This window comes from Macrobrachium rosenbergii, chromosome 46 (assembly GCF_040412425.1).
Source record: "Macrobrachium rosenbergii isolate ZJJX-2024 chromosome 46, ASM4041242v1, whole genome shotgun sequence".
Lineage (NCBI taxonomy): Eukaryota > Metazoa > Arthropoda > Malacostraca > Decapoda > Palaemonidae > Macrobrachium > Macrobrachium rosenbergii.
This window is the reverse complement of record NC_089786.1, coordinates 54539695-54562304: the sequence shown is the minus strand read 5'-3', so window position 1 is coordinate 54562304 and position 22610 is coordinate 54539695. Positions and strand designations below refer to the sequence as shown.

At 39.1% G+C, this 22610-nt stretch overlaps 1 protein-coding gene across 14 annotated transcripts in view; it reads left to right on the top strand.

The window, feature by feature from the left end:
- Positions 1 to 22610, top strand: part of Asator (tau-tubulin kinase asator) — a 220385-nt gene that overhangs the window by 56215 nt on the left and 141560 nt on the right. The window contains exon 2 of one of the 14 annotated variants that reach the window (XM_067089891.1): positions 17950 to 18005. The exons of 12 other annotated variants lie outside the window; for them this stretch is intronic. The gene's annotated coding sequence lies outside the window, so the exon portion shown is untranslated. Of the gene's footprint in view, positions 1 to 17949; positions 18006 to 22610 lie in introns of those variants that run through there. One more of the 14 variants, XM_067089884.1, reaches the window with a different exon arrangement.

The following is a 22610-nucleotide window of genomic DNA, read 5'->3' as shown; positions in this document are numbered from 1 at the left end:
TGCTTGGGGATAATCTTTCTTCCCTGGGAGCATTTTTTGTCATCTTGATTTACAAGATTTTTTTTTTTTTTTTTTTTGCTCTTTTTTTTCTTGTAGTGAGGCTTGTTTTAGTGAGGTTTCTCTTCTCTCTCTCTCTCTCTCTCTCTCTCTCTCTCTCTCTCTCTCTCTCTCTCTCTCTCTCTCTCAGTTTTTGCTCTACTGGTATACAAAATGTATGCACAATTTAGGATGACAAGACGTTTTATATTTTCATTCTCTCTCTCTCTCTCTCTCTCTCTCTCTCTCTCTCTCTCTCTCTCTCTCTCTCTCTCACAGTTTTTGCTCTACTGGTATACAAAATGTATGCACAATTTGGGATGACGAAGAAGACGTTTTATATATTATATATATATATATATATATATATATATATATATATATATATATATATATATATATATATATATATATATATATATATATATATATATATATATATATATATATATATATAAACCAATCCCATTTCTTTTGCAGAACCCAAATTCATTCCAAAATCCGCTCACCCATTCCTTGGCCCATAGGGAACCCCTCTCCCAAATTTCACGCGAACAGAGGAACGCATCATTGGTCAAAATACATATGAGAAATATGGGCTTATAGAAAATGGGATGAAAGCCTAAATAGATAATATTATGAGAGATATGGGTTTATGGAAAATGGGGTGAAATGAGATGACACGAATAAGTAGAAACCTCCCCTCTCTCTCTCTCTCTCTCTCTCTCTCTCTCTCTCTCTCTCTCTCTCCTCCTCGGGTGCCAGACCGTGACCTCGTCGAGGTCACACCTCCCAAGTCCTTTCCATCTTTACCAGACTGTGACGACATTCCGAGGCTTAGCAGAAGAAGAAGAAGAAGAAGAGGAAGAAGCGCAGGTGACAAGCAACTGCATGCATTCCTCTCTCTCTCTCTCTCTCTCTCTCTCTCTCTCTCTCTCTCTCTCTCTCTCTCTCTCTCTATTCACACATGATTGATAGCTTTCATCTATAAAGATTAGAGCGTAACAAAGCGTCTCTATTTTTGAACATTTGCGACAAAAGATAAATCTCTCTCTCTCTCTCTCTCTCTCTCTCTCTCTCTCTCTCTCTCTCTCTCTCTCCTCTCTCTCTCATGATTGATAGCATTCAATATGAATAACCTCTGTTTTTGTTGAAGTTTTTTAGCTTTGCAGAATTGCAACAAAAGATGACAAAACCTCTCTCTCTCTCTCTCTCTCTCTCTCTCTCATGTCAGTTCTTCTCTGATATATTTATTAAATTTTTAGATATTTGTTTGTTTCTGATTTTTGTTCTCTCTCTCTCTCTCTCTCTCTCTCTCTCTCTCTCTCTCTCTCTCTCTCTCTCTCTCTCTTTGTTCCAGTTAGAAAATACCCATTATTAATATTTGTATTCACATTTTGGCAAAATATTCCATTCATCTTCTAGACTCGCGTTGGGGGACAACTCTCTCTCTCTCTCTCTCTCTCTCTCTCTCTCTCTCTCTCTCTCTCTCTCTCTCTCTCTCTCTCTCCCATTCTGTACCTCGTAACGAACTCTTTGTGTCCTCGTATTTGTTCGCCTCATTGCAAACTTCTGTTTTTCAGACTCTCTGCTTCGGCTGAATTGTTTTCCATACTGGCTACCCTGCCCTAGCTACCACGGTCCCTCCCTAGCTACCTACCTGCCCTAGCTATCCTCTCCACCACCGCCCCTAGCTGTCCCTAGTCCCTAGCTACCTGTCATAACCCCCTAGCCTGCCTGTTGATAGTGTAAACTCCCTGTTATGTTATGATAATTTCTTTTTATTTTTATTATTTTTCGATGTACGTACGGCCCTTGTTTTTGCTGCGTTGGAGAGAGAGAGAGAGAGAGAGAGAGAGATCAACTTTCTCTCACAGTTGAGAAAACAATTTACTGTACATTTGCATATGTGAAGAATCGTTCAGTGAACTGGCTCTCTCTCTCTCTCTCTCTCTCTCTCTCTCTCTCTCTCTCTCTCTCTCTCTCTGAAATTCCTGTAAATTTACCATTCAGTAGCTCTCTCTCTCTCTCTCTCTCTCTCATGAAATTTCTCATGTAAATTTATCATTTAGTAACTCTCTCTCTCTCTCTCTCTCTCTCTCTCTCTCTCTCTCTCTCTCTCTCTCTCTCTCTCTCTCTCTCTCTCTCTCTCTCAACTCATCCACTTGACTTCTCTCTATAATTATGATGATGATAAACGCTCCACCTCAATGCTCCTACATACGCAGTTCCTTCTTCTTCTTTAATTACGCTCAATTTACGCCCCAGGAATGTTATGCTGTCTATTTGGCGCGCGAGCGCGCTTTCCTGTGCATTCCACGCGTACTTATGTCTCTCTTCGTTAGCTTCGCCTGGGGCCCGGGGAAAGGAGAGAAAGATTTGGGCCGGGTACTTTTGCGCTTGGGCTTGGCTTGAGAGAGAGAGAGAGAGAGAGAGAGAGAGAGAGAGAGAGAGAGAGAGAGAGAGAGAAAGTCTTTCGTACGGGTGAATTTTGATTGAAAGATATTTTTATGAAAAGACTGAGATTATTTTGAAACTAAATAACAGTGGGAGGAACTGGTAAATGAGAGAGAGAGAGAGAGAGAGAGAGAGAGAGAGAGAGAGAGAAAAGAAGAAAAGAAAGTGAAGAATGAAAGCGGGAGAAAGTCGTAAGTAGAAGCATCGTGAGAAAGCTGAACAATCAATTAAAGCGATTCAGAAGAGAGAGAGAGAGAGAGAGAGAGAGAGAGAGATAAGGAAAGGAAAGAAAGTGAAGAATGAAAGCAGGAGAAAGTTGTAAGTAAAAGCATCGTAAGAATGCTGAACCAAAAATTAAAACGTTATAAACAATGAAATAAAAAGAGAAATAAGAACGAACAAATAATAAGAGAGAGAGAGAGAGAGAGAGAGAGAGAGAGAGAGAGAGAGAGAGAGAGAGAGAGAGAAATGAAAAGCAGGAAATGGGGAAGACGACGATAATAATGAGAAAGGAAGAAAAGTTCACCTTTAAAGCCTTTCCTGATTCCTTCCAGGAATTTCCATCCTGGATTCGCCCGTGTAGGGAAAGCAGAGCGTGGGGGTGGGGACCCCCTTCCCCTACCCCCTTGATTTAGGGAGGGGGGAGTTCCCTCTTTCCCTAGAAGGGGTGAGGAGGGATAGAGGGGGGTCTGTATCCCCTAAATTAGGGGGGAGGGAGGGAGGTGGTAAGGGGGTGATATAGGCACTGTTAGGGTAGGGCTTATATTTACGGGAGGGTAAATTGATGTTTACTGCGAGGAGAGAGAGAGAGAGAGAGAGAGAGAGAGAATTTTTGCGTGTGTATGAGAGAGAAAGAGGCCGGTTTTGTGTGTGTACTTTTGTGAAAGAGTGTGTGTGTATGTGAGAGAGAGAGAGAGAGAGAGAGAGAGAGAGATAGTGAGAGAGAGAGAGAGTGTGTTTGTTGATGCAACAGAGAAAGAGAGATGGCAAGAAATAGAGAGAAAGTAGTGAAAGATAGAGACAGAGAAGAAGTGGATTTTGTGAATGTATGAGAGAGAGAGAGAGAGGAAGCAGAGGAATGTGTTAAGTACAAAATTGTTTTATGGCTTAAAGAGAGAGAGAGAGAGAGGGGGAGGGAAAGAGAGAGAGAGAGAAAGCGCTGGGATAGTTCACAGCTGGCGTGGATTAATGTATGGGGAAATCAGATTGCTTCTCTGAGAGAGAGAGAGAGAGAGAGAGAGAAAGAGAGAGAATTCAGAAGAAAGCTTCTCCCATTCTAATCTTCCTCTTGTGGTCTACGCGAACGTCCTCATAGCTACCTCCTCGAGGTACCATGGGGAAGAGAAGGATGAGGGGGAGGTAGGCGACCTCATCGAGGTACCTCTTCGAGGATGTAGCAGCCCGTTTAGGCCTTTTGGTCTGAATGTTTAATGCAGTTCAAAGGAAGTGGCTCAACCGCTTTCAACTTCCGGCCTATGTAAATCCCGGGGAATGTATGGGTGCATTTGTAAGCCTGTGCGCGCGGGCGTGCGTGCGTGCGCGTAGGGGGAGTCATTAGATGTTTTAAAAGCTCTCTCTCTCTCTCTCTCTCTCTCTCTCTCTCTCTCTCTCTCTCTCCCGGGAAATCTGCTCTCTTTAAAAGACAATTAACTCTCCTTAATTATACAAAAATATTTTACTCCTAATTTTTACTTTAAAAATGAGCCCTCCTTAACACAGCTCTCTCTCTCTCTCTCTCTCTCTCTCTCTCTCTCTCTCTCTCTCTCTCTCTCTCTCTCTCTCTCTCTGTTGTGCAGATTCTACAGCCAAAACCACTCATAGCCATATTTTTGAAAAGAATTGATTTTTATAAAAATATTTTTTTTCACAGTCAAAAGTTAAAAATAAATTAAGAGAGAGAGAGAGAGAGAGAGAGAGAGAGACAGAGAGAGAGAGAGAGCAGAGGAACGGAAACGGGCAAACAGGCCTATTGAGGTAGGCCTGGGAAGCATAATAAAGCCCACTCATAAATATTCATTGGGGAATAGGCCTCTCGGCTGGAGGAATTTTCGGGAAATATTATCCTATACCAGAAATGGTTCCTACAAGCGTTGGTGTCTTTCTCCCATTTGCGGTTTAATATTCTCTTCTTTATTTATTTATTTTATTTATTTATTGATTCATTGATTGGTCTGTTTGTTTTTCGCAATGTTATGATAGTAATTTGAGAGGAATTTAAATATATGAGTGTAAGGAATAGCAGGTATATATATGTATATATATATATATATATATATATATATATATATATATATATATATATATATATATATATATATATATATATATTCATAGTTTTATTTAGTTATTAATAGCTACAGATGTTGATACTCTCTCTCTCTCTCTCTCTCTCAATTAAAAGACGCACCCCCTATCTCTCTCTTGTGAACTTTTCAAAAGAACTATATAAACTTTATTTATACTTTTTTCCTTAAGCCTGAAGAGTTTCTTTCAAACTTCCACACACTTATAATCACTCTCTCTCTCTCTCTCTCTCTCTCTCTCTCTCTCTCTCTCTCTCTCTCTCTCTGTCATCTACTTCCTTATGATTAAATCTTATCGCACGTGTGAACTCCAGTTTGGTATATATACCCATTACCTAATTTACCAAATGTCTGGATTCAACGTTTAAAAAACTGCAAACTTACAAAACAAAAATTACGTTTCTTTCTTAAACCAACAAACCAATCCATGTATTTCCATAATCAATAAACAGCTGCATACAGGTATAACATACCTGTCTTAATGAAAACAGAAAATTACCCTATGATTACGCGGCATAACCCCAATGACCCCCCCAGAAATCCCATCGATTATAGTAACCGGCAACTCTCTCACTCCATACTTCCGTGTGGATGTCAGCTGCGCGATAATTCGAGACCATTTGCCAACAATGTGATGGTATAATCCCACCTTGGCACCATATAATTTCCCCATTAAAGGAATATTCCCCTCCTGTTGCTTTCTAAAAAGCCGTGTGGCACTTTGCTTTCTATGCCCGAGTGCCAACTGGGTATGGTGGCACCTCAGTGCCCAGTTGCTATCAGGGTTCTCGTTGATGTCGGTGCCAGAACCGTATGATTATTCGGGTATTTGAGGATGGTTGAAAGGGTGAAAATTCCTTTTGGTTATAATAATAATAATAATAATAATAATAATAATAATGATAATAGGTAATTTATTCCTAGCGTCAAGGCCTTGCGTAATTCAGATCCTACTCAACTTAAGGATACGGAAATTGGGGAAGGGCGAAGGATCCTATCCACTCCTGCCCTCGAGCGTTTGGGGATGAGAGAGAGAGAGAGAGAGAGAGAGAGAGAGAGAGAGAGAGGCGGGGGGGAGTTTAACTTACTACAAGTGGGATGGGGACCTCAGGTTTACGAGATTGAAAGGAGAGATAGATGCTAAATGAATGAGAGAGAGAGAGAGAGAGAGAGAGAGAGAGAGAGAGAGAGAGAGAGAAAGGAGGAATGAGATAGAGAGGAGGAATGAGAAAGAGAGGGAGAGAGTTAGTGAAAGGTGGAATGAGAGAGAGAGAGAGAGAGAAAGGACGAATGAGAGAGAGAAAACGGATGAATGAGAAAGAGAGGGAGAGAGTGAGAGAGAGCTAGAGAAAGGTGGAATAAGAGGGAGTGAAGAGAAAGAGAGAGGGAGAGAGAGCTAGAGAAACGAGGAACTGAGATAGAGAGAGAAAGGAGGAAGTGAAATAGAGAGAGAAAGGAGGAACTGAGAGAGAGAGAGAGAGAGAGAGAGAGAGAGAGAGAGAGAGAGACTCCCCATAGTAGTAAGCTGACGTAACTGAATATTGATTGGACGAGGAGCGACTTGGTGTGTCTAGGAGCGCCATACCTGGCCTTAAAGTAGAGAGAGAGAGAGAGAGAGAGAGAGAGAGAGAGAGAGAGAGAGAGAGAGAGAGAGAGAGAGAGAATATGTAGCCTCGAGGAGCTAAGCAGATTAGTATAAGTTGATGGAAGTGATCATCAAAGTTTGCTGGTGTGACCAAGGTCATTAATAAGTGAGAGAGAGAGAGAGAGAGAGAGAGAGAGAGAGAGAGAGAGAGAGCATCTCCGTCACCTGCCACATATGGAATTTGCAGGCAGAATCTTCACTTGACATTTCTCCCATTAAAATAAAAGACTTTGCAGCAGGTGTTGATCTCTCTCTCTCTCTCTCTCTCTCTCTCTCTCTCTCTCTCTCTCTCTCTCTCTAGCGCTGAATTTATTTTCTCTGGCGTCGTTTATTATCATTGGCTCTCGATTTATTCTCCCCGGCAGCCTTACTTATTCGCTTCAGCCGTGTTAATTTCCGTGTGATGGCTGTGAATATGGACCCGTGTTTAGTCTCGTTCCACATTATTTTTTTCGTCCAGAAGTATTTGTTCTAGTTTCCGTATTTTTTCCCCGGTCCGTGTTTATTTGTATGGATCCGTATTTTACATTTATTTTAAAGTGCCCGTATTTTTTCAGTGACCCGTAATTATTATCGTATACCCGTGTTTTTTCCTCGAACCGTATTTATCATCATGTACCCGTAGTTCTTTCCATCGACCCGTATTTATTACCATGTACTCGTGTTTTTTCCTCTAACCGTATTTATCATCGTGTTCCCGTATTTCTTTCCATCGACCCGTATTTATTAGCATGGCCGTATTTCTTTCGATCGACCCGCATTTATTACCATTTACCCGTGTTTTTTCCTCGAACCGTATTTATTACCACGCCCGTATATCTTTCCAACGACCCGCGTATTTTATCATAGATCATGTACCCGTATTTCCTTTCCTCGACCTGTATTTATCGTAATATACCCGTGTTTTTTCCACGACCCGTATTTATTCTCACGTACCCGTATTTTTTTCCTTTGGGATCTACATCTTTCCCTTGAAACTCCCGTATTTATTCTCTCTGCTTCGTATATCTCTTTATCATACTTTTTTTATTCTTCCAGAAGTTCATATTGATATTATAATTTATATTTTCATTATTTTTTGTTTTCTGTAAAAGAAAACTATTGTGCCGGCTTTGTCTGTTCGTCCGCACTTTTTCTGTCCGCACTTTTTTCTGTCCGCACTTTTTCCTGTCCGCACTTTTTCCTGTACGCACTTTTTTCTGTCCGCACTTTTTTCTGTCCGCACTTTTTCTGTCCGCACTTTCTCTGTCCGCATTTTTTTCTGTCCGCACTTTTTCTGTCCGCCCTCAGATCTTAAAAACTACCGAGGCTAGAGGGCTGCAAATTGGTATGTTGATCATCCACCCCCCAATCATCAAACATACCAAATTGAAGCCCTCTAGGCTCCTCAGTAGTTCTTATTTTAATCAAGGTTAAAGTTAGCCATGACCGTGCGTATGGCAACGATATATGCCGGGCCACCACGGCCAGTACAGCATTGTACCGAGACCACCGAAAGATAGATCTATTTTCGGTGGCCTTGATTATTAAACGCTGTACAGAAAAATTGTGATTTCTTCGGCGCATTTTTTGCTTGTTACAATAATGATGAGGAGTAATATGATGAATAATTATCATAATCATCATCATCATAATCATCATTATTATTATCATCATTATCATCATCATCATCATCATCTTGGCAGTGGGTAAGGGCGAATGGTCTAAATTTGAAGACGAGAGCTGAAAAAATAAACGCTTTATGAAGATTCGAACTGCAGGTGTTTTCGCGTGGTCTTGAGAGAGAGAGAGAGAGAGAGAGAGAGAGAGAGAGAGGGCTTCTCTCATCTTGAAAAGAAATGTATATTTGCCTTACTGAGAGAGAGAGAGAGAGAGAGAGAGAGAGCTCTCATCTTGAAAAGAAATGTATATTTTCCTTACTGAGAGAGAGAGAGAGAGAGAGAGAGAGAGAGATCTTCTCTCATCTTGAAAAGAAACTTATATTTGCCTTACTGAGAGAAAGAGAGAGAGAGAACTTTAGTCATTCAAATCTGCAACAGGAATAAAATTAGCTTAAACAGCAACTATGCAAATTGAGAGACAGACAGAGAGACAGAGAGAGAGAGAGCCAAAGTCAGCTCTGCAACAGACAACAAAATTAGCTTAAACTCATCAATGCAAATTGAGAGAGAGAGAGAGAGAGAGAGAGAGAGAGAGAGAGAGAGAGAGAGAGAGAGAGAGAGTTAATACCAGCACTTCAAGAATTAACAAAATTATCTTTTGGAACAAAATCGGCTTCAACACAATACATGCTAATAGAGAGAGAGAGAGAGAGAGAGAGAGAGAGAGAGAGAGAGAGAGAGAGAGAGAGCATCCCCACCGCACCTGTCTCTCGTACATATAAATCAAAGGCGTCATAAAGGTGACGCTGTCATGAATATGGGACCCTTGCTAATGTACACACGGTCGTAATTCTTAGGCCATCCTTCACATTTTGGCTTTTACGGCCTTTTAAAGACTCGCAATTTAATAGTTAGATGTTTCTCGAGTGCTTGCCTCTCTCTCTCTCTCTCTCTCTCTCTCTCTCTCTCTCTCTCTCTCTCTCTCTCTCTCTCTATTAGCATATGTGGTGCTTAGGCAAATTTTATTCCTGTGGGGTAATTTTGTCTCAGCTTGTGGGGGTGGTTTTAACTCTCTCTCTCTCTCTCTCTCTCTCTCTCTCTCTCTCTCTCTCTCTCTCTCTCTCTCTCTCTCTCATATATATATACGACATAGGCCAGGCCACCACCAGCCCCTGGTTAAAGTTTCACGGGCCGCGGCTTATACAGCATTATACCAAGACCGCCGAAAGATAGCTCTATCTTCGGTGGCTTTGATTATTATACGCTGTCCAGAAAACACCGATTACGTAGTAAGAAATCATGAATGAATAGCAGGTTTTACGTTCGGAAATTATGAATGAAAAATGGGAATGGTTGTATGAATGAGTTAAGAAAACAATGGGATTTTAGAGTTAAATCGTTTTTTGTGTTACTCTTCACACAATGCTTTACCTGAGAGGAGTGTATAGGTGTGTGTAGAGAGAGAGAGAGAGGGAGAGAGATAGGCGTATGTGTGTGTATATATGTTTAGGCTTGTTAAAGAGAGAGAGAAATGTGTGTGTGTGTGTGTGTGTGTGTTTTGGCTTGTAAAAGAGAGAGAGAGAGAGAGATGTGCATATATGTGTTTAGGCTTGTAAGAAAGAGAGAGAGAGAGAGAGAGGCGTATATGTGTGTTTAGGCTTGTAAGAGAGAGAGAGAGAGAGAGAGAGAGAGAGAGAGAGAGAGAGAGAGAGAGAGAGAGGGGGAAAAGTGTGCGTGTTAGCTGGTTTGTTAAAGAGCAAAAAAGAGAGAGAGAGAGAGGCGTATGTGTGCTTATATACTGTATATGTTTAGGCTTGTAAATGAGAGAGAGAGAGAGAGAGAGAGAGAGAGTACTAAGCTCCGAATTACTGCCTTAACTAACCACCATACACCACACGAGTGCCACTCCACTTAATGAGCCTGTAACCTCTCTTGTGGCACTCTGTCAGTGCCACGGGCAAGACCTTTTACTGCTGGCACTCCGGCCACGCCCCTGGGGGCCAAATTCTATCTACCCTAAGATGGATAGGTCATATCAGGTCACCAGGAACCGCCTGACGAAGGGGGTATCTATATTTTTTGAAGATTTATACTGCTAGCACTCCGGCCATGCCCCTGGGGCATCCAGGCCATGCCCTTGGGGCCAAATTATATCTACCCTAAGATGGATAGGTCATATCAGGTCACCAGGAACCGCCTGACGAAGGGGGTATCTATATTTTTTGAAGATTTATATTTGAATTGTAGGAAATATGATTTTTCAGAATGATTTTTCAATTTGAGGTCTTTGGGACAAGTGGTTCTTGAGGTGCTGTTTTGTTTTATACATAGTAATTCGTGCTCTCTCTCTCTCTCTCTCTCTCTCTCTCTCTCTCTCTCTCTCTCTCTCTCTCTCTCTCTCTCTCTCTCCAACACTCAGTAGCACTCAAGTCTTCATCTCAAACTTCTTGAAGGTTGAGGCCACTTCTTGTCAACCTCTCCTCCTTGTACCCCCTTTCCCTCAACCCTTCAACTCCTCCTCCTCCTCCTCCTCCTCCTCCTCTCCCTCCTCCACTCTTACTCAAGGTCATATTCCCTGTCCCTCTTCTTTTTTTATTTTTTATATATTTAAAGATGGACTGAATAGCTTCTTGCTGAATCTGTCCTTGCTGTCAAGTAATTTTTATATATATATATATATATATATATATATATATATATATATATATAATATTATATATATATATATATATATATATATATATATATATATATTATATATATATATATAATATATATATATATTTTTATATATGTATATTTTTTGTATTTGTAAATTTTTTTATGAAAATTTAGGATTCATATTTGTTATAAATTTATTTTGATTCACTTTTTTTAATAATAATAATAATAATAATAATAATAATAATAATAATAATAATAATAATATTAGTTTTTTATTTTTTATATATTTTGTATTTTTTAAAATTTTTGTGAAAATTTAGGATTCATATTTGTTATAGATTTACTTTGATTGAATAATAATAATAATAATAATAATAATAATAATAATAATAATAATAATAATAATAATGCTAAGAAATTGACAATATCGTGAAAAACAGTGTAATAAAATCCACAATTATATATTAACATTTATTATATAATTGTGGATTTTAATTACACAATAATAATAATAATAATAATAATAATAATAATAATAATAATAATAATAATAATAATAATAATAATAATAATAATATCTTAATTACCTCTCTCTGCTGGTGCCAACCTGCCCAAAGAAAAACTCGTGTTAAAACTCTTTACCAAAACTCATTACCCCATCTAATGAGTATTTACTGAGGAGCCATGAGTCACCCACCCCCACCTCTCAAGCAACCCAATTTTACTCATGCCTGTTTGTGCTTGGAAAGAAAAGCATGTTTATACTCGAAGGCCATGTTTTTCTTCGTCACTAAAGTGGAGTGCTTTCAAAAGCGTGAAGCTGCTAGCCCCATACCTGTCCTAACTGTAACTTATCACTGGTAAGTTGAATACGAATTCCCTGTGAGGATAATCGATCCTTTCTCGGGATTCGAACGCGAACGCTCTCACAAGCAGGCTGACTTTGTCATTAAAGTAGGTTGCTTTAAATTTATGCGCTGCGGGCAACATTTCTCTCTCTCTCTCTCTCTCTCTCTCTCTCTCTCTCTCTCTCTCTCTCTCTCTCTCTCTCTCTGTAATATAATAGTCACCGTGGTAGCTATGAGCATGCGTTTGCATATTTTCTCTCTCTCTCTCTCTCTCTCTCTCTCTCTCTCTCTCTCTCTCTCTCTCTCTCTCTCAATCTTTTCTTTCCGTAAAGGTTCTCTCTCTCTCTCTTTCAATCTTTTTTCTTTCCGTAAAGGTTCTCTCTCTCTCTCTCTCTCTCTCTCTCTCTCTCTCTCTCTCTCTCTCTTCTCTCTCTCTCTCTCTCTTTTCCTTAAAGTCTCTCAAAAATTCTCTCTCTTTTTTCTTTACTTTCTATCTTTCTCTTTTCCTTAAAGTCTCTCTCTCTCTCTCTCTCTCTCTCTCTCTCTCTCTCTCTCTCTCTCTCTCTCTCTCTATTCAATAAAATAACGTTCACCATGACAGCAATCAGAATACGCTTGCATATCCCTCTCTCTCTCTCTCTCTCTCTCTCTCTCTCTCTCTCTCTCTGCTTAAAGGGGAAATGTTGCCCGGCTCTGCCCTTGAAACCCAAACCTGGTGGCTGGCAGCGTGAAGGAACTCCTCGCTATGTGTTCAGAGTGAAGTTCTTGGACCTGTGTATTTCGGAAGGTTTTTAATAATTGGTTTTAGGCTTTTAATAGTTGGTTTTATAGGACTTTTGGTGATTGGTTTTATAAGGTTTTTAATAATTGGTTTTATAAGGTTTCTGTTGATTGGTTTTAAGTTTTTTGTCGTTAGGTGTAGAAGGTTCTACTCGTTGGTTTTATATGGCTTTACTCATAGGTTTTTGAAGGTTTTTACTATTTGGTTTTAGGTTTTTAATAATTGGTTTTATAAGGTTTTTATTGATTGGTTTTAATAAGGTTTTTACTCGTTTATTTTTAAGTTTTTTCATTGGGTTTGGAAGGTATCACTCGTTGGTTTTAAGAGATTTTTTCTTGTTGGTTTTATCAGGTTTTAATAATCGTTTTAGGTTTTTAGACATTGGCTTTAGGCTTTCTCATATTGGTTTTGGAAGCTTTTTCTTGTTTTTTAAGGTTTTTTACTCACTGGTTTTACGTTTTTAATAATTGGTTTAGGTTTTTTAGTAATTGGTTTTGAAGGCTTTTACTCATTGTTTTTTTAGGGCTTTTAATGTTTCCTCCTTGGTTATAGGTTTTTAATATTTGGTTTTAGGTTTTTAATAATTGGTTTTAGAAGGTTTTTACTCATTGGTTTTTGAAGGCTTTTAATCTTTCTAGTTGTTCTTCATTGGCTTTATGGTTTTACTAATTGGTTGTAGAAAGATTTTACTCATTAGTTTTTAAGGTTTTAACTCATTGGTTTTATATGTTCCTTACTTTTTGTTTTAGGTTTTGAATAATTGGTTTTAGAAGGTTTTTTCTCACTGGTTTTAGAAGTTTTTTATTCATTGTTTTTAGTTTTTACTAGTTTTTTAAGGTTTTTACTCATTGGTTTTTTTTTTTCTCATTGGGTTTTAGGTTTTTGATCAATGATTTTTGAAGAAATTTTACTCACTGGTTTTAGAAGCCTCTACTCGTTGGTTTTATAAGGTTTTTACTCAGTAGTTATTGAAGCTTGTTCTCATTGGTTTTATAAGGTTTTATTCACTAGTTATTGAAGCTTGTACTTCGTCTTTGTATAAGGTTTTACTCACTAGTTATAGAAGCTTGTACACACTGTTTTTAGAAGGTTTTTACTCACTAGTTATAGAAGCTTGTACTCACTGATTTTAGAAGGTCTTTACTCACTAGTTATAGAAGCTTGTACTCCCTGGTTTTAGAAGGTCTTTACTCACTAGTTATAGAAACTTGAACTCATTGGTTTTATAAGGTTTTACCCACTAGTTATAGAAGCTTGTACTCACTGGTTTTAGGTTTTACTCACTAGTTATGGAAGGGTTTACTCACTAGTTATAGAAGGCTGTACTCACTAGTTATAGAAGCTTGTTCTCATTTGTTTTAGAAGGGTTTTACTGTCTAGTTATAGAAGCTTGTACTCACTGGTTTTAGAAAGCCTTTACTCACTAGTTATAGAAGCTTGTACTCATTGGTTTTCTAAGGTTTTATTCACTAGTTATGGAAGCTTGTACTCACTGGTTTTAGAAGGTGTTCACTCATTAGTTATAGAAGCTTGTACTCACTGTTTTTAGAAGGTTTCTACTCACTAGTTATAGAAGCTTGTACTCACTGGTTTTAGAAGGTTTCTACTCACTATTTATAGAAGCTTGTACTCTCTGGTTTTAGAAGGTTTTTACTCACTAGTTATAGAAGCTTATACTCACTTGCTTTAGAAGGTTTTCCCTCTAGTTATAGAAGCTTGTAACCATTGGTTTTAGGTTTTAATCACTGGTTTTAGAAGGTTTTACTCACTAGTTATAGAAGCTTGTACTCATTGTTTTAGAAGTTATTTACTGACTAGTTATAGAGACTTGTACTCAATGGTTTTATAAGTTATTTACTGACTAGTTATAGAAGCTTGTACTCATTGGTTTTAGAAATTCTTTACTGACTAGTTCTAGAAGCTTGTACTCACTGGTTTCAGACTTCACTCACTAGTTATAGAAGCTTGTACTCATTGGTTTCAGATTTTACTCACTAGTTATAGAAGCTTGTACTCACTGGTCTCAGATTTTACTCACTAGTTATAGAAGCTTGTACTCACTCGTCCGGAACGTAACAAACAGGTAAACACGGACCGTTGCTTCACTGAGAGAGAGAGAGAGAGAGAGAGAGAGAGAGAGGGCATTCAGGTAGCTCGGCGTAGAGGCGTAGCCTGTATAGTAAAAGGGCCCCATTCATAAATAATTTAACGGCCCATTCATAAAAAATTCATAGTCGTATTTCACCGCGTTTTTTATTCTTTATCGCTCTCTCAGTTGCCTATGAACCTCGTTATCTTGGTGCCACAAGTCGGTGTTTGTGTGCTTGCATGCACAAACGACACATACATACATACATACATACATACATACATACATACTATTGACAAATAATCAGCCACAAATATCGTTTACGTACACCCAGATTGTAATACAATTTATAATAAAAGAATATACGTTGTATATTATTTTATAGGAGAGACAGAGAGAGAGAGAGTGTGTGTGTGAGAGAGAGAGAGAGAGAGAGAGAGAGAGAATTCACTATACTTTGGGAATAACTTTCACCCAAGGGGAATTATATATTTGGTAAGTGTATCAGTTATAATCACCTTTGGGTATAAGTTATTCCAAAGGTGTAGCGAACTCTCTCTCTCTCTCTCTCTCTCTCTCTCTCTCTCTCTCTCTCTCTCTCTATATATATATATATATATATTTTTTTTTATTTATTTATTTATTTATTTATTTATTTATTTATTTATACCTCCCTGCCCCTTCCCCTAAATCATCAGACAGGGAAGAAAATATGGGAAAGGGAGCGAAAGGGTTTGGATAAGGGGTGGGAAAAGAAAAGGGGGAGTGTCAGGGGAGCCTTTAGGGGTTAGGGGGTTCAGGGGCAAGGCCCAGGTGATTTAGAAACCGCCCCTGAATGAGCCACCTGTTGTACAAAGGGCTCAGACAGAAAGGCCCGATTTCCCCTGAAGATACTGAAGGGTTGGAGTCAGGCACAATGACAAAGGTCACTCTAGGAAAGCGGTTGTTCTTCCGTTTTGTTGTTTCGCGGGAGAGTTGTTTCAGCAGATGTTCGTGCGTTTGTATTTGCAGACGTATATGCGCACGGACATTCCAGATTGTTGTTTTACTGTTAGTGAAATGGAGCTTTCAAACTCTTGTTTTGCTGTTAGTGAAATGGAACTCATGCTGTTGTTTTGCTGTTAGCAGTGAAATGGAACAATCATACATATGTATATGAATTCCAGATTGTTGTTTTACCTACTGGAACAATCATACATGTATATATAGTACATTGAAGAATGTTGTTTTGCTTACCAGTTCTATGGAACAACCATACATATATGCATACGATCATTAATGTTGTTTTAATATGACCAGCTATATGGAACAATCATACATGTATACATAAGATATTCATATGTATATGTGTATATATATAATGTATATATGTTAATATATATGTATATATATTTATATGTATATGTATAATGTATAAATTACATTTGGAGTCATTGAATTTATATATCTACTCTTATTAAAATGAGAATCTTACATTTATCCCAATAACTATTTCCTTAAATCATTTCACAAACAAACAAACAAACTCACATACAAACAAACGGACCAATAAACAAACAGCAGACGAACTTCATCAGTAGATAACGAAGCCTAATATCATTCAGATATTTTTATATGTATTTTTTTTGAGGGAAAAAATATATATAAAAAATTGCAACCATCAAACTCCAAAGGGTCTAATTAAGGCTTAATCAACCCCTTGCCTCATCTCTCTCTCTCTCTCTCTTTCTCTCTCTCTCTCTCTCTCTCTCTCTCTCTCTCTCTCTCTCTCCTTCTTCTTCTTCTTCTTCTTCTTCTTCTTCTTCTTCTTCTTCTAGAAAGGAAACTCTGTCTTTGATGTTTCCGTCGTCAAAAGAGTTTGGTAATTGTCGTCTCAGCCTCCAGGAAGATTTTCCATTACTGTTAGATTACACCTCTCTCTCTCTCTCTCTCTCTCTCTCTCTCTCTCTCTCTCTCTCTCTCTCTCTCTCTCTCCTGCATAAATTATCTAATATTTTATACAGGGATTTGAAATGGCTAATATTTTTAAAAGTTACATGCATAGAATCTTAACTTCGATTCAGTACTTGGAGGCTGAATGATACAGTGACTGTTGTCTCTGCTCTCCGCTGAGCCACCCACGTGGAGGTGAGGGGCTTATTGTTGGAATAATCTATCTGTCTGTTATTCTGTCTATCTGTCTGTCTGGGTTTCTGATAAATGTATAACAGACATTTTCAACTTGTGAAGAGGTGGCAGTAGGAATAAATAGTATTTTATTTTTCCCGGTAAGGTTTTTGGGGATGAGGTTGCTAGCCTTACACCCTTATATATATGTATGTATATATATATATATATATATATATATATATATATATAGAGAGAGAGAGAGAGAGAGAGAGAGAGAGAGAGAGAGAGAGAGAGAGAGAGAGAGAGCTTTCCCATTACACAACCTGAGGAGCTTAGGAAGCATCATTCCCATGCAAATGATATTGAAACTAACTTAAATCAAGGAAGGTTTGTGGGAAGTGGTTGGCCTCTCTCTCTCTCTCTCTCTCTCTCTCTCTCTCTCTCTCTCTCTCTCTCTCTCTCTCTCTCTCTCCTCAAATTGCAGCTTAGGAAAAACTGGAGTGGATTATATAACCTGGGAAAACATGAGGTTTATATATATAAATATATGTATATACTCTCTCTCTCTCTCTCTCTCTCTCTCTCTCTCTCTCTCTCTCCACTTACCACGAACAGATTCCAATAAACAAAATGGCTTTCCCTTCTGCCCTTATGATCAAATTTCCCCCCGCCCCCCCCCCACCAGCCAAAACTTACCAAAAGCTACTTCAGCGATCCAGGCCCTGTCTTCTTGCTGGAAACCTTCCCCCTCCCCCTTCCCCCCTCCTCCAAGCGAAGGGGAGGGGGTTGAGGAATGGGTGAGAGGGGTGTAGGGTGAGCCAATCACCCCACACCCCCCTCTCCCCTACACTGCTTGGAAGAGGAGAGGACCTCTTTGGCCATCATTGGTTTAGCTGGAAAATGGAAATGCCCCGATGTGGATGGCTGGAACTCACCGGAGATTCCAGGAATCCTGGAATGTTGTTTCTTCTTTTTCTTCTTCTTCTTCTTCTTCTTCTTCTTCTTCTTCTTCTTCATTGTGGGGAATCTTTTCATGCGTGTTTTGGTGTTCATTTTTTTTTTTTTTTTTTTGCTAAGCCACAAAATATCTTGGTAATAGTGAATTCTGTATTAAACGGTTTTGTTCATTAATATTTTTATGAATATATATATGTATTTATATACATATTTACATATGTATAGTTATGATATATAATACAGTAAAAGACATTTATATATATAATATATATATTATATATATACATACATATAAATATATACTTTATATAAATCTATACATTTTTTATTGTCCACAAACTGTTCAAACATGTAATTACAAAATATAAGCAAAAAATAATTCTAACGCATTTTAACCAAACCACAAATGATCCTATTCAGTTAAAGCGTTTCTAATAGTCTCTCTCTCTCTCTCCACAGGTAAGCGATTGTTGTCCAGTCTACCTGTAATCAACCACAGATTAGCCCAGGTGACAGTGAGTGTCCAATGGCCAGAGTTGCCAGTTAGTTATTTTTTTCCTCTGCGATTTTACGTGACGCCCAGTTTCTTGGAGAGAATTTGGCTTGCTTGTTTCTCTCTCTCTCTCTCTCTCTCTCTCTCTCCTCATTTTCTCTTTCTCTTTCTAATCGATTTCCCCCTTCTCTCTCTCTCTCTCTCTCTCTCTCTCTCTCTCTCTCTCTCTCTCTCTCTCTCTCTCTCTCTCCCGTCCTAAAAATTTCTTTCTCACAAATTTCTTTCTCTCCCTCTCTCTCTTCTCTATCTTCTAAATTTCTCTCTCTCTCTCTCTCTCTCTCTCTCTCTCTCTCTCTCTCTCTCTCTCTCTCTCTCTCCTAAATTTCTCTCTTTAAATTTCTTTCCCCATTCTCTCTCTCTCTCTCTCATAAATTTTTCTCTCTCTCTCTTCCTCTATCTCCTAAATTTCTCTCTCTCTATATTCTAAATATCTCTCTCTCTCTCTCTCTCTCTCTCTCTCTCTCTCTCTCTCTCTCTCTCTCTTTTCGCTGCTCGGGTGCATGCATAAGATCTTTTTTTTTCGCCAGAGCCATTGTTTCGTTCCATTGTCTGGGTCGAATTTCTCTTTTGTTCCAATTTTTTTTTCTTGTTTTTTTTTGTTCTGGGACAAACGCGCAAGCTTTTAAAAGCGCTTATGAGTACGCGCACAAACACACATGCACACTCACATACGCACATACACGTGCTTTCGGAGGTGGAGACCATTTTAATTCTGCTGTTGCTAAGACCTCTCTCTCTCTCTCTCTCTCTCTCTCTCTCTCTCTCTCTCTCTCTCTCTCTCTCTCTCTCTCTCTCTCTCTCTCTGTATGTATGTATATATATATATATATATATATATATATATATATATATATATATATATATATATTACATATATATATAAAATATTATTATAATTAAAATACACCCTTATAATTAAATACACCTACACACTCTTATACATAATCCTGTGTACGTGTATTGCATTACAGTAATATTTTACAAGATTCAAATATTTAGTATCAAAGTAATAATAATAATAATAATAATAATAATAATAATAATAATAATAATAATAATAATAATAACAACATAGAAATTCTCTTCTAGACAAAGACCGTGGCTAAACGAAACTGGCTTTTTTTGCTAGCACGGGCTCTTGCTTCAAAAAAGAAAGCGTTAATAAAAAAACCCTAAACAAACAATTCATTTTATCCAGACATCCGACATCATAATTCTACAATAGCCAAACAACTATTCTTTAACGGCCCCTGGCGAAGAGGGAATAAAGAGGGGAATAAAGAGAGAGAAAATAAAGAAAAATAATGCTAACAATCAACAGGAGGCCCCTTGATACCTCAGCTCACAATGGTGAATGTATGAATAACTTAGAAGGGCGAGATTAAACTAGATTCTCTGTGACAGATATTCGTCACATTGTGTTCAGAGAGAGTCATTCCTTCCTTCCCTACCTCTTCAGAGGTACTGATATCTACTGGCGTCTGCCTCTCCCTACCTCCTATTCCTCCTTCCTATTCAGAGGGCACCCCCATCAGTCCACAGGCCTGGAAGAGGGTCACTGGAGTGTCTGGAAATTTGGAAGTTGATGGTCCTGGAAGCTTCCAAACTGTAATTGGTGAATTTTTGCAAGTAGTGTTATAAGAGGGGATGAATGAATGTTTTATGAATGAACGTAAGTTGTGGATTTACTACAATTCCTTATAGTAAAATTTACTACAATTCTTTATAGTAAACGTAAACAGAACATGAACCTGGAGAATGTGACTGGTCTGGGAGAACTTGCTTCCACAGTGCTGAAGCCTGAGGAAAGGGATGTCTTACCTGGGGGGGTTCTTTCCCCCCTTCACTCACCCCCGCTGGCTTTCAGGGGCATGTTACTCTAGGATACTCCCCCCCTTCCCCTCACACACACCTGCAGTAACCCCTAACCCGTCGTGTAATACATTGTAGGATCTCTGGTGCTTACCTTCCAGTGGACAACTGGATGTTTGTTGAGTGTGTGCTCTTGGAATTCGCAGTCAGTGCCTGTTTTAACTTTATATTTGTTGCAAGCAAGGAGTACCATAGTTGATTTCTTCAGAGGGAAGGACATTGGTACCTTCTAGTGCTTCTAGTGACCAGTGAAATCAGTGAAGTATATTTTATCTGGGAAAGTCTTTTGCTTCCCTACAGCTGGATGTCTGTTGAAAATGTGTCCTTGGAATTAGCAATCAAGTGCTTGGCTTACCATTTGGATTATTATTATTATTATTATTATTATTATTATTATTATTATTATTATTATTATTCAGAAGATGAACCCTATTCATATAGAACAAGCCCACCAAAGGGGCCACTGACTCGAGATTCAAGCTTCCAAAGAATATGGCGCTCATTAGGAAGTAAGACGACACAGAAAAATCTCACTTATAACTGTTGCAAACAACGAGTAACATATCTGATCTCTTCCAAGGGTAGGACACTGACACCCTCTAGCGCCCAGTCACTGAAAATCAGTGAAATATATTTCATTTTCGTAAGGGCTTCGCCTTCGTCATGAGATCTCGCCAGTGACTTGGCCCAGAAACTCAATTTCTGAAGACTCAAGGTTTCCCCCAAGGAGGGCATCCAGTGCAGTTATGTGCGTCAACAACTCCGCTGACGAAGGCTGGGTGTGCCCCTTGGCAGAACCGGCCAACGGACGCAGCAGCAGAGGCCCTCTGTCCCTGAGAAGCGTCTCTTCTGCCTACCCCTGCGCCCTGCAGGACAGCAACGTCAGGGGCGTGTTGCTCCCGCAGGAAGGCAGTCTCAAATGCCCTCAGACTCGGAAGAGGAAGCTGGAGTTGCCTTTATTCTGCCCCCGGGAGGGCTTGCCCCTTCGCCTCAAGTGCAGGCACTCGTGGGGCATGGCCCTCCCGTCCTTCAGGAATGCCTTCGGGAGCGCCCTCGAGTTCCCAGAGGGGGGCTTCGAGGACCTCACGGGCACAATCTCGTCCTGTGATAAAGCGTAAGTCCCGTCGGAGTATTATTCAGAAGGGAACCAAGATATTATATATATATATATATATATATATATATATATATATATATATATATGTATGTGTGTGTGTGTGTGTGTGTGTGTGTGTGTGTGTGTGTGTGTGTGTGTGTGTGTGTGTGTGTGTGTGTAAAAAATATTCCTTTAAACTCCTTCGTAGGATTTTAACTACTTTCCTTGACAGAAATTCTTTAATCCTTCCTTTTGTCCTAATTGCCTTTGGACAATTTCATGGCCTCCCGGCTCTCTCTCTCTCTCTCTCCTTTTTAGTGGCCGTGAAGTGTGAAAGCCCCTGTTGAATCAGCAGTAAATGAAAAGAACATTCGACGAGAGAGAGAGAGAGAGAGAGAGAGAGAGAGAGAGAGAGAGAGAGAGAGGTGCTGCGCAGACGTCTCTTTCTTTTGTTCAATTCGTGTCGTCAGCATTTTTGTTTCTCTCTCTTTGCGATTGGAAATGGTTCATGAGTTTTAAAAATCTGGACAGAATTCGCGTTGAAATGGACAGAATGAGACAGAGAATTGGACAGTGAGGTATCACTAAGAGAGAGAGAGAGAGAGAGAGAGAGAGAGAGAGGTACCTGTAATGAAAAGTGATTTTGGATAAAGGACAGTACATAGACTGAATTGGACAGAAATACTGACAGTTAAGAGTAACGGAGAGAGAGAGAGAGAGAGAGATTTTTAAAAATACAAAAAAGATAAAAAAAAGATATAAAAAATTTTTTGAAAATGCAAAAAATAAAAAATACAAAAACACGAAAATATAAAAAAGATTAAAAAAATATAAAAAACTGATAAAATCATTATTAAAAATGCAAAAAATAAAAAATACAAAATACAAAAATATAAAAAATAAAAAAAAATAGATAAAAAAAAAAAAAAAAAATATACTCAAAAGGCGTTGCCATCGAGTGGGTTGGTCATTATCAACGGTTCTGGCCTCGTCCTCCTCGTCCTCCTCCTCCTCCTCCTCCTCCTCCTCCTCCTCCTCCTCCTCCTCCTCTTCCTCCTCCTCCTCCTCCTCCTCCTCCTCCTCCTCCTCCTCCTCCTCTGACGTCACGCCGAATCTGGTCGAGGGCCCTCCATGGCAAATCTCAAGAGGAAGGAAGGAAGGAGCTTCTCTCTCTCTCTCTCTCTCTCTCTCTCTCTCTCTCTCTCTCTCTCTCTCTCTGCGGATCGACCGTGGGTGGGGGGGGGCATAACTCCCCAGTAACCTCTTGTCTCACAGTCCTGAGTTTATTGCTGGTGCCTGATTTTGCTTTTCCACACTGACCAATGGAATGAGGAAGAGTGCGGCCAGGTTCCTAAATGATTCTGGGAAAACGGAGGGAGGAATAGATGGCCAAAGCTTGGGCAAAGCTGGAGAGATTGTCGTAGAACCATATAGGTTGGTTCGCCTGGGTACCTTTAGGATGAGAGGTACAAGAATGAGAAAGAGAGAGAGAGAGAGAGAGAGAGAGAGAGAAACTTGACGGTCAAGGGAAGAGGTACGAGGAGAAATCAGGTTTTTTTAGCAAAAAAAAAAAAAAACAATTTTAACATTAAAAAAATC